The sequence below is a fragment of the Arachis hypogaea genome, chromosome 5 (assembly GCF_003086295.3).
Source record: "Arachis hypogaea cultivar Tifrunner chromosome 5, arahy.Tifrunner.gnm2.J5K5, whole genome shotgun sequence".
Classification (NCBI taxonomy): Eukaryota; Viridiplantae; Streptophyta; class Magnoliopsida; order Fabales; family Fabaceae; genus Arachis; species Arachis hypogaea.
The window spans coordinates 99,266,801-99,274,347 of NC_092040.1; the positions used below are offsets into that span (position 1 = coordinate 99,266,801).

Sequence of the window (7,547 nt, forward strand, 5' to 3'; positions counted from 1 at the left end):
TATTTTAAATTGGTTAACCAATTATTTAACCATTTTTTTGACTAATTCATTATCAACCAATTTTTATTTGAATTGAACCAGTCTGATAATCAGCTCCCAAGTAATCTGGTTAAACTAGTCGATTCAATCCGATTCTCAAAATCTTGATTAATGATACTTATATTCATATGTTTTCCTTATTAATCAGTAATCACATATTGATATTACCATTAATGCATAAAAGGAAAAAATGATCTCTCTTGATATAAAAACACCAACAACATCTCTTATCCACCCCACAATCTCATCATGCATTATCATTATGAGCTTATCTAAGTTAGGAGTGGCAATGAGTAGGATAGGGTATGATTTAGGTTCAATTCTAATCTTACTCGCGAGTTGAGAACATGTCAATCCTATCCCTATTTGTTCTCAACCTGCAGATACCAGATCCTACCCACAAGTTAGCAAAAAGATGTAATATTATTATATAATCTAATGAGCATGCAAATTAAAAATTCAACATAAACAATACAATCATCCTACAAATAATATAACCATCAAATGTTCAATTCTATTAAAAAAATCTTTACTTAAATTAATTACACAAACACAAATAAAATCATTGTAAATCTATGAACATTTTATTTGCTGCAACAACACCATCACTAGTCTATGATTTATCATTATCATCATCATTTGCAGTTTGATAATCAGATTTTTTACCTAAAAATAAAATATAATAAATTTATTTATTAATCAATCTATATATAAATTTAGTATTAACGTAAATAAATGCAAAAGTTGAACCATAAATAATCTCTTTGACGATATAATAGTCACAACCAGTTTTGATTACACATAAGAGCTTCCACGGTATCTTCATGAAGACTACCACGATGATAAGCAATTACCCGACCACTTGTGCTAAAAGAAGACTTAGAAACAACAGTAGTCACAGGGGTGACAAATATATCTCTTGCAATTCTTTGAAGGGTTGGAAACCTATCCCCATTCACTTTTCACCAAGCTAAAATATCAAATTCGACACTTAAAGGATGAACATATTCCTCAATATAATGATCAAATTCAGTTTGCACAAATAAACCCGTTTTCCTCCTCTTTTATTTGATATACAACTGATAAGCAGCATAATCATCTTGCTTTACATTCATCTGTAGCCTTTGTGCAAAATCCTCAAAGGCATTACTTGAATTAAATGCATTTTGTTAGTACTCATGAAGCAAGTTATAGCATATCTATTTGATCCTCTCAATCTTACTTGAGTATTCATCTTGATTTTGATACAACATTAAAAATTTATACTCAAGACTAGCAAGTTTATACCTAAGATCTAGAATGACAGCAATATCCATCATGCCATAAATTTCTTCCCAATACTTTTCAAAATTTATCCTCATACTACACACTATATTACTAATTAGTGGAATCAAAAAAGCAGACCATTTTTCAAGGCAATATTTATATCACATAATTTGTTAAAATAATTATTTGCATTATATTATAAAATAATTTTAATTTACCACAAATTTCTTTGCTCAAGTTTTCGTTCCTCATTACTTGGCAAACTTTTATAATTAGGATTTTTTTGTCTTAATCGAGGAAATATATTTCTATACAACTATGCAGTCTCTAACATCACATAAGTGGAGTTCCATCTAGTTGGACAATCAAGAGTTAATTTTTTCATAAATGGAACATTTGACTTACTACACCAAGTTTCAAAGGTTTTATGTCTTTTACGAGTTGAAGTCCAATACACCACACTACCACAAATTTTTTCCACACTTTCTTTAACCAAATTTAAACCATTTTTCACAATTAAGTTCAAGATATGAGTACAATAATGTATATGTAACATGGAATTCCCTAACAACAAATATTTTGAATCTAAACTCTCCAACAACTCATCATTAATAGAATAATTATCCAATGTAATAATTGACAATTTTCTATCCATGTTTCACCCAACAAAATTTTCATTAATGCATTAGAGAGCACTTCAGTCATATGATGGGCAAGAACACAAGTAAAACTTAAAATTGTTAAAAAATATATTAATTATTATCGTTACAAATATTAAAAGTCCACTACAGGAAACACGGAAGATAGAGGCGACAAATTGCTTGCAGTTTCTTTATCTACTGCAATTTGCTAAGATAGCTGTGATTGATATCCGATCTATTCAACGTGACACAGAATCAACTTGGATTAGCGTCGATTCCATGAAGTCCCGCCACTAACCCTAATCCAATTTTCCCCAAATCAGTTCAGATTACCCAAAATATATAGCAGGGAACCCATGAAAAGGAGAGTCGAAGGGGCGAACCCCTGTTCTCTACCGACCCAACCTCCTCTCACCGCCATGACCGTTCCCCTCTACTCTACATGTATAACAAGCCTGTGCTACGGAAGCCCCTCCTCTCCCCGTGATGCTGGCGCTAAAGCGCAACCTGATGGTGAACACGCCCGTGCTACGCAAGAATCTGAAGCACTCCGTATTGTAATGGAACAATAAGGATCAGATCCAGGCACTTAACCCGTTGTTTGACGTGGTTTGGGCGACGGACATGGTTTACATCGAGGAGTCGATGAAGAACTTGATTTCTCCATGGAAGCTTTGGTGTCTAAAGACGGCGTCATGTTGCTCGGGTACCAGGTGAGGTCTTTGGAGGCGCACAAGAAGTTTTGGGAGATGTGCGATGAGGTTTGGATATCAAGAATCCCTCATGACCACCTGCATCCTGAATATGCATACGAGGAGATTGATGTTTTTCTCTTGTGGAAGAAGAAGAAGCAGTGATTTCAGTAAGCTTTCTAAATGAATTTTTAGAAATGCTTGAACTTGTTCACTCCTATGTCTTCCAAATCAAATTTACTAGTTGAGTTTTACAATCAATTTGAAAATTGGAGCGACAGCTTTGCCTTTTTCAACACCTTAATCTATGATAGAATGAATGCTGGTATATGACTGCACAATCATAAGGTGTTTGAAGATTCATTAGTTCTAAAACTTTCTGTAGTTTATTTCATGCCATTGGATTTGCTTAGCTTATCATAGATGTGGCCTCTTTAATTTAATTTCTCCTGTTTATGTTTTTCTGTCTTTTAGGCTTGGATTATGCTGACCCAAAAGGGAAAGGAAATTTTTTTGGAAAAGTTTTTTTTGCTGCTGGATTAACAGCATTATGCATTATATATCTTCTTGGTTCAGATTGTGCTTTCAGGTTATTTTGATTCAGATTTGGCTCAGGGTATTCAGGTGATAAGAGGCTGTTTTTTTATGAGTTCAAGCCTCTAGAAGCCATGAATCCCATCTCTTTAAAAGAAAGTTTATATATTATTGGTGGTTATTAATATTGTTTCAAATTAAAGCGTTATTTCTGCTCACCTCTATCTATATATGGCAATTATATGACAATTTGTTTGACTTTGGAATTCTAGTAAACATGAGATATTTGAAGAGAAATTGTTATGGTTTTGGTTGACAATAATGATGTGAGCACTACATAAGCTTGCTAATTATTATGCTTGTAATATCGTACTTAGTATTTGGGCAGGTTGGGCTTCTCGAGCATATTTTTCTAGCAATGGATCTATTGCAATTGAAATTGCACTCAAGATGGCCTTCCTTAAATTTTCTGTTGATCATGTGGACTTGTTTGTAATTATCTTGAGGATACCACTAATGAGAGATCTTCGACTCAGCTGATGGTAGGTATCTGCTGTCTTTTAATTAATCTATTGTAGTTTTTGCATAATTATGTTGAGTTGATGGTTCGTTGCTCTCTAATGGTTGCTCTTTTAATATGTTTAGTTTCTGGTTCTCTTTCTCCTTGCCTTTTCACTTCATTTATTTGGTTTTCATTCGCATATTGTGACTGCTTTGCTATTTGATATAACAACGTTCAATGAGTTTTAGTCACTCTTAATTGAATTGTTTCAAATTCTCAAGCACTCCAGGTGTTTGATGAAATGATTATTTGTTTTTCTTCTCACTAAATGCAATAATTGATGTTGATTTAAGAATAAATTATTAATTTGTAAGGAAGGACCAAAATATGGATGAGGATGATGACAATGATTCCTCAAACATGGCGGTTCTACCTTTTTAGATCTTGGAATTAGCTTATTTTTATGAGCTTCGGATTTTAACTTATTTTTCTTAGTAACTAAGAGCTTAATAACCATGCTGCTTCAAGAAAGAGATATTTGATTAAATTAGCAGTTGTTGAATTTTCTATTCAGTAAGTCAAGTTATTGATTAATAATGAATTTATTAACATGTGATTTTTATTGCAATTGAAGGGAGCATAAGTGTAAGTGTAGTAGTAGTCATAGGACAATTTTGCCAGTGCAACAGAGATTTGTTCACATAAAGGAGTTGTAAAAGTTGATGGTGTAAGAATCTCATTTTTCTTATCATCTTTAAGTATTCTTTTTAAGTTTTTTCTTTTTTAGAATACTTTTTCTCTTTTTATGATTTTTTAAAAAGCAATGCTATTTGAAGCGAACTTGAATATAAAAAACTTCATTTCCGATGTAGGCTTTTATCTTTAATAGCCACTTATCAATCCAGCATCATTGACGCCATTTTGCATCTAAATGCATTTTTGGTAATTCAATTATCTATTAATGCATTTTTGTTTTGAATTTATTAGATACTATTTTAGTTTTGATTATCTTATAGTTTGGTGTTTTTGAAATTATTAGATACTATTTTAGTATATTTGGCTTACTTATTTCTTTTTTGTTTTTCTTTTTTCCTTGCGGAAAGGAACGAGAGCCGCAATGGAATCGTGACCTTAGCTCTTTGATATCAAGAAGAACTTAATAAGAAGGTAAGAAAACAGAGAATTAATAAATTCTGCAGAATATTTGATCAGTGATTGAGAACTGTGATTGTTTATATTGTTGTGTATACAAGCTTATTCACCACTTCACATATGAATTAACACTATTTTTTGCATGCACCTAAGAGCCAATATATGTTGACTTTCTTCAAATACAATACATGCACCTAAGAATGATGTGATTGTTTATATTGTTGTGTGTACAAGCTTATTCACCACTTCACATATGAATTAACACTATTTTTTGCATGCACCTAAGAGCCAATATATGTTGACTTTCTTCAAATACAATACATGCACCTAAGAATCATCCAACACTGTTTATTATACTTGTCACTGAAAACTGAATATATATTGTTTCAGAATTTAATAAAATTATCACGTATTAGTAATTTAGGCATTTTACAGTAACTTATTTCACTTGGAAGATTTTTGTTTTAGGCTTGAAGACTAGTCTAACTGCATAACTTAATATTGTCATGTTTATTTTTTTGAGCTTTGGAATTGGCTATTGTGATGTGGATTTCTATAGACTTTGCTTTTGTTAACAACTTTAAGATATAATATGCCAAGCAATAAAAGTATTAACCAATGTCTTTGTAGATGATTGTTGTAGGTTCTGATGGAAGGCTATACCTCTTATATATTACTGCCTAAGTGTCTAGTAGCAGGACTCGGGAATTGAATGCTTTGTACATATATGTTCTATATCTTCTGTCGGCAGTTTGGTTTCTGCGCATCCTCTTGTTAGTTCATGATATTTGGTTTTTATTCTCTCATTTTCAGGTTAGACTGAAAGTGAGTAGATCAATTAAATGGATGCGGACTGCTAGTATACGCACCCGAAAACTTGCTAGAGACATGTTGCTATTCTAGAAGCGAATAGGTAAGGAGATGGTATTTTTTCTAATTCCTTGCCAAATTTTGTTGATGCTATTATGCTGGTTATTGAACTCTGAATGATGCTACATTTCAAGAAGTAATCTTCATATGTGATTATGGTGATGTTTAGAATAATATGACAGTTACCAAATGGCTACCTCTTAGACTCCATCTTTATTCTTGAAAACTGAAAACAAGTTTCATACATGATGGTAGTTGATATTTGGTAGAAGCTTTTCTTGGCTTGCTTATTGTGCACATACCTGTTGTTTTATATTTTCCTGTATCAAATGGGTTGTTGAAATGGTATTGCACTTTTTTTTACATGTATTTGTAATTAATTAATCTAGGTGGCATTTTGAATCGTTAGTTTTTGATATTCAATTGAGAAGAATTGAGATTTGTTTAATAGATATCACACTAGTATTTTGGTTATGGTTGGAAAGGGGTGGTGTTTGCATGTAGATCAGATAATCTACATGCTCTTTGAATTGAATGTGTATATGGTCTCGCAAATGTAAATCTAATTTGTACATTTGACTCGAATGTGGTGTAATTACTAATTTTAAAATTTCACTCCTTGCAGGCAGAAGTACGGAGACAAAAGGAGAAAGAAGCCGCTGAAGCTTTGAGGCGTGAACAGGAGGAAGATCATGAAGAGGCTGAGTTGAAGAAAGAAGCTCTGAAGGCTGCTCAAGAAGCTGTTTTCAAACAGAGAAGATTGACAAGTACTTTTGACACTAACTGCTTGAGGCTGTGCCTGCGCTAGGTTGATGAAGCTGATTTACTCCAACCAGAAGTTGTTGGATATCGATTTACAAACCTCTTAGATTTCCCGTTCTCTCTCTCTCTCTCTATCTCTCTCTCTCCCTCCCTCTCTCATGTGAATTCATGTAACTCTTGCGTACTACACATAAATGCATTGCATTCTTGTTTTTTGTTTACAAATGCAAATAAAGTGTATATAGATTCACTTATAGGTGGACCAATATGCTGTTACAAATGCAAATAGAGTACATAATTAATTCCTCCCGTTATTCAGTTTTTTTATAAGCCCAGGTATGAAATTGAGACGGTTCAAAACTGTCTCATTTTTTCAAAAAAAAATCCTACATAGATTTGTGGCCATTTTAAATCGCCACAATTTTTTTCAAATTCGCTGACAGAATAGCGGCGGTTTTGCAACCGCCGTAAAATCAATTATCTGATTTGCTGCAGTTGTGCCAGCGGTTTTCCAAAATCGCCGCAAAATTAAATCTCCACCCCCTAATAGGCAACGCTTGTGGAACCGCTGGAATTTTATTTCGCGGCGGTTAAAAATCGCCGCAAATTCCTAAAAGAACCGCCGCTATTCGGCGTGTCTCTTGTAGTGGTCATATCAATTATTAGAAGTATATTTTAGAGCATTACCACAATATGCGCATTTGCAAAATCCATGAACTATCAATGTAGTGTACCGTAACAACTATGTATCCTTTTTCTTCGTTGGAAGTCCACATGTTAGTAGTAATTGCTACTCGACTATCATTTTCGTCCATTATCTTAGTCATGTCTAGCTTCTCCACCTTACACATTTCAAGAATGTCCTTCTTAATTGTGTTTCACTAGGAATCTTAAAGATTGGTTGCATTGATACATATACTTTCTTCATTCTAACATGTTCCACAAATGATAAAGGGTACTCGTGCATACAAATGGCCTTGACAATACACTTCCTTGTGTAAGATGAATCAAATATCAAAGTATTTGCACCACTCCTTGCATGTTTAGACAACGAGTCAGCAATTGTTGATTGCTTAAATTGATAATTTA

The 7,547-nt window shown here is 33.2% G+C and overlaps 1 long non-coding RNA gene across 2 annotated transcripts; it reads left to right on the forward strand.

The window, feature by feature from the left end:
* Window positions 1-2,014: 2,014 nt before the first annotated feature.
* Window positions 2,015-6,764, forward strand: LOC112802212 (uncharacterized). Of its 2 annotated transcripts, none has more exons than XR_003202240.3 (5): window positions 2,015-2,808; window positions 3,561-3,714; window positions 4,778-4,841; window positions 5,640-5,739; window positions 6,322-6,764. It is a non-coding gene; the product is annotated as an uncharacterized lncRNA (long non-coding RNA). The 2 variants fall into 2 exon arrangements; XR_003202239.3 differs by having other exon boundaries at window positions 2,020-2,808; window positions 3,550-3,714.
* Window positions 6,765-7,547: the final 783 nt, after the last annotated feature.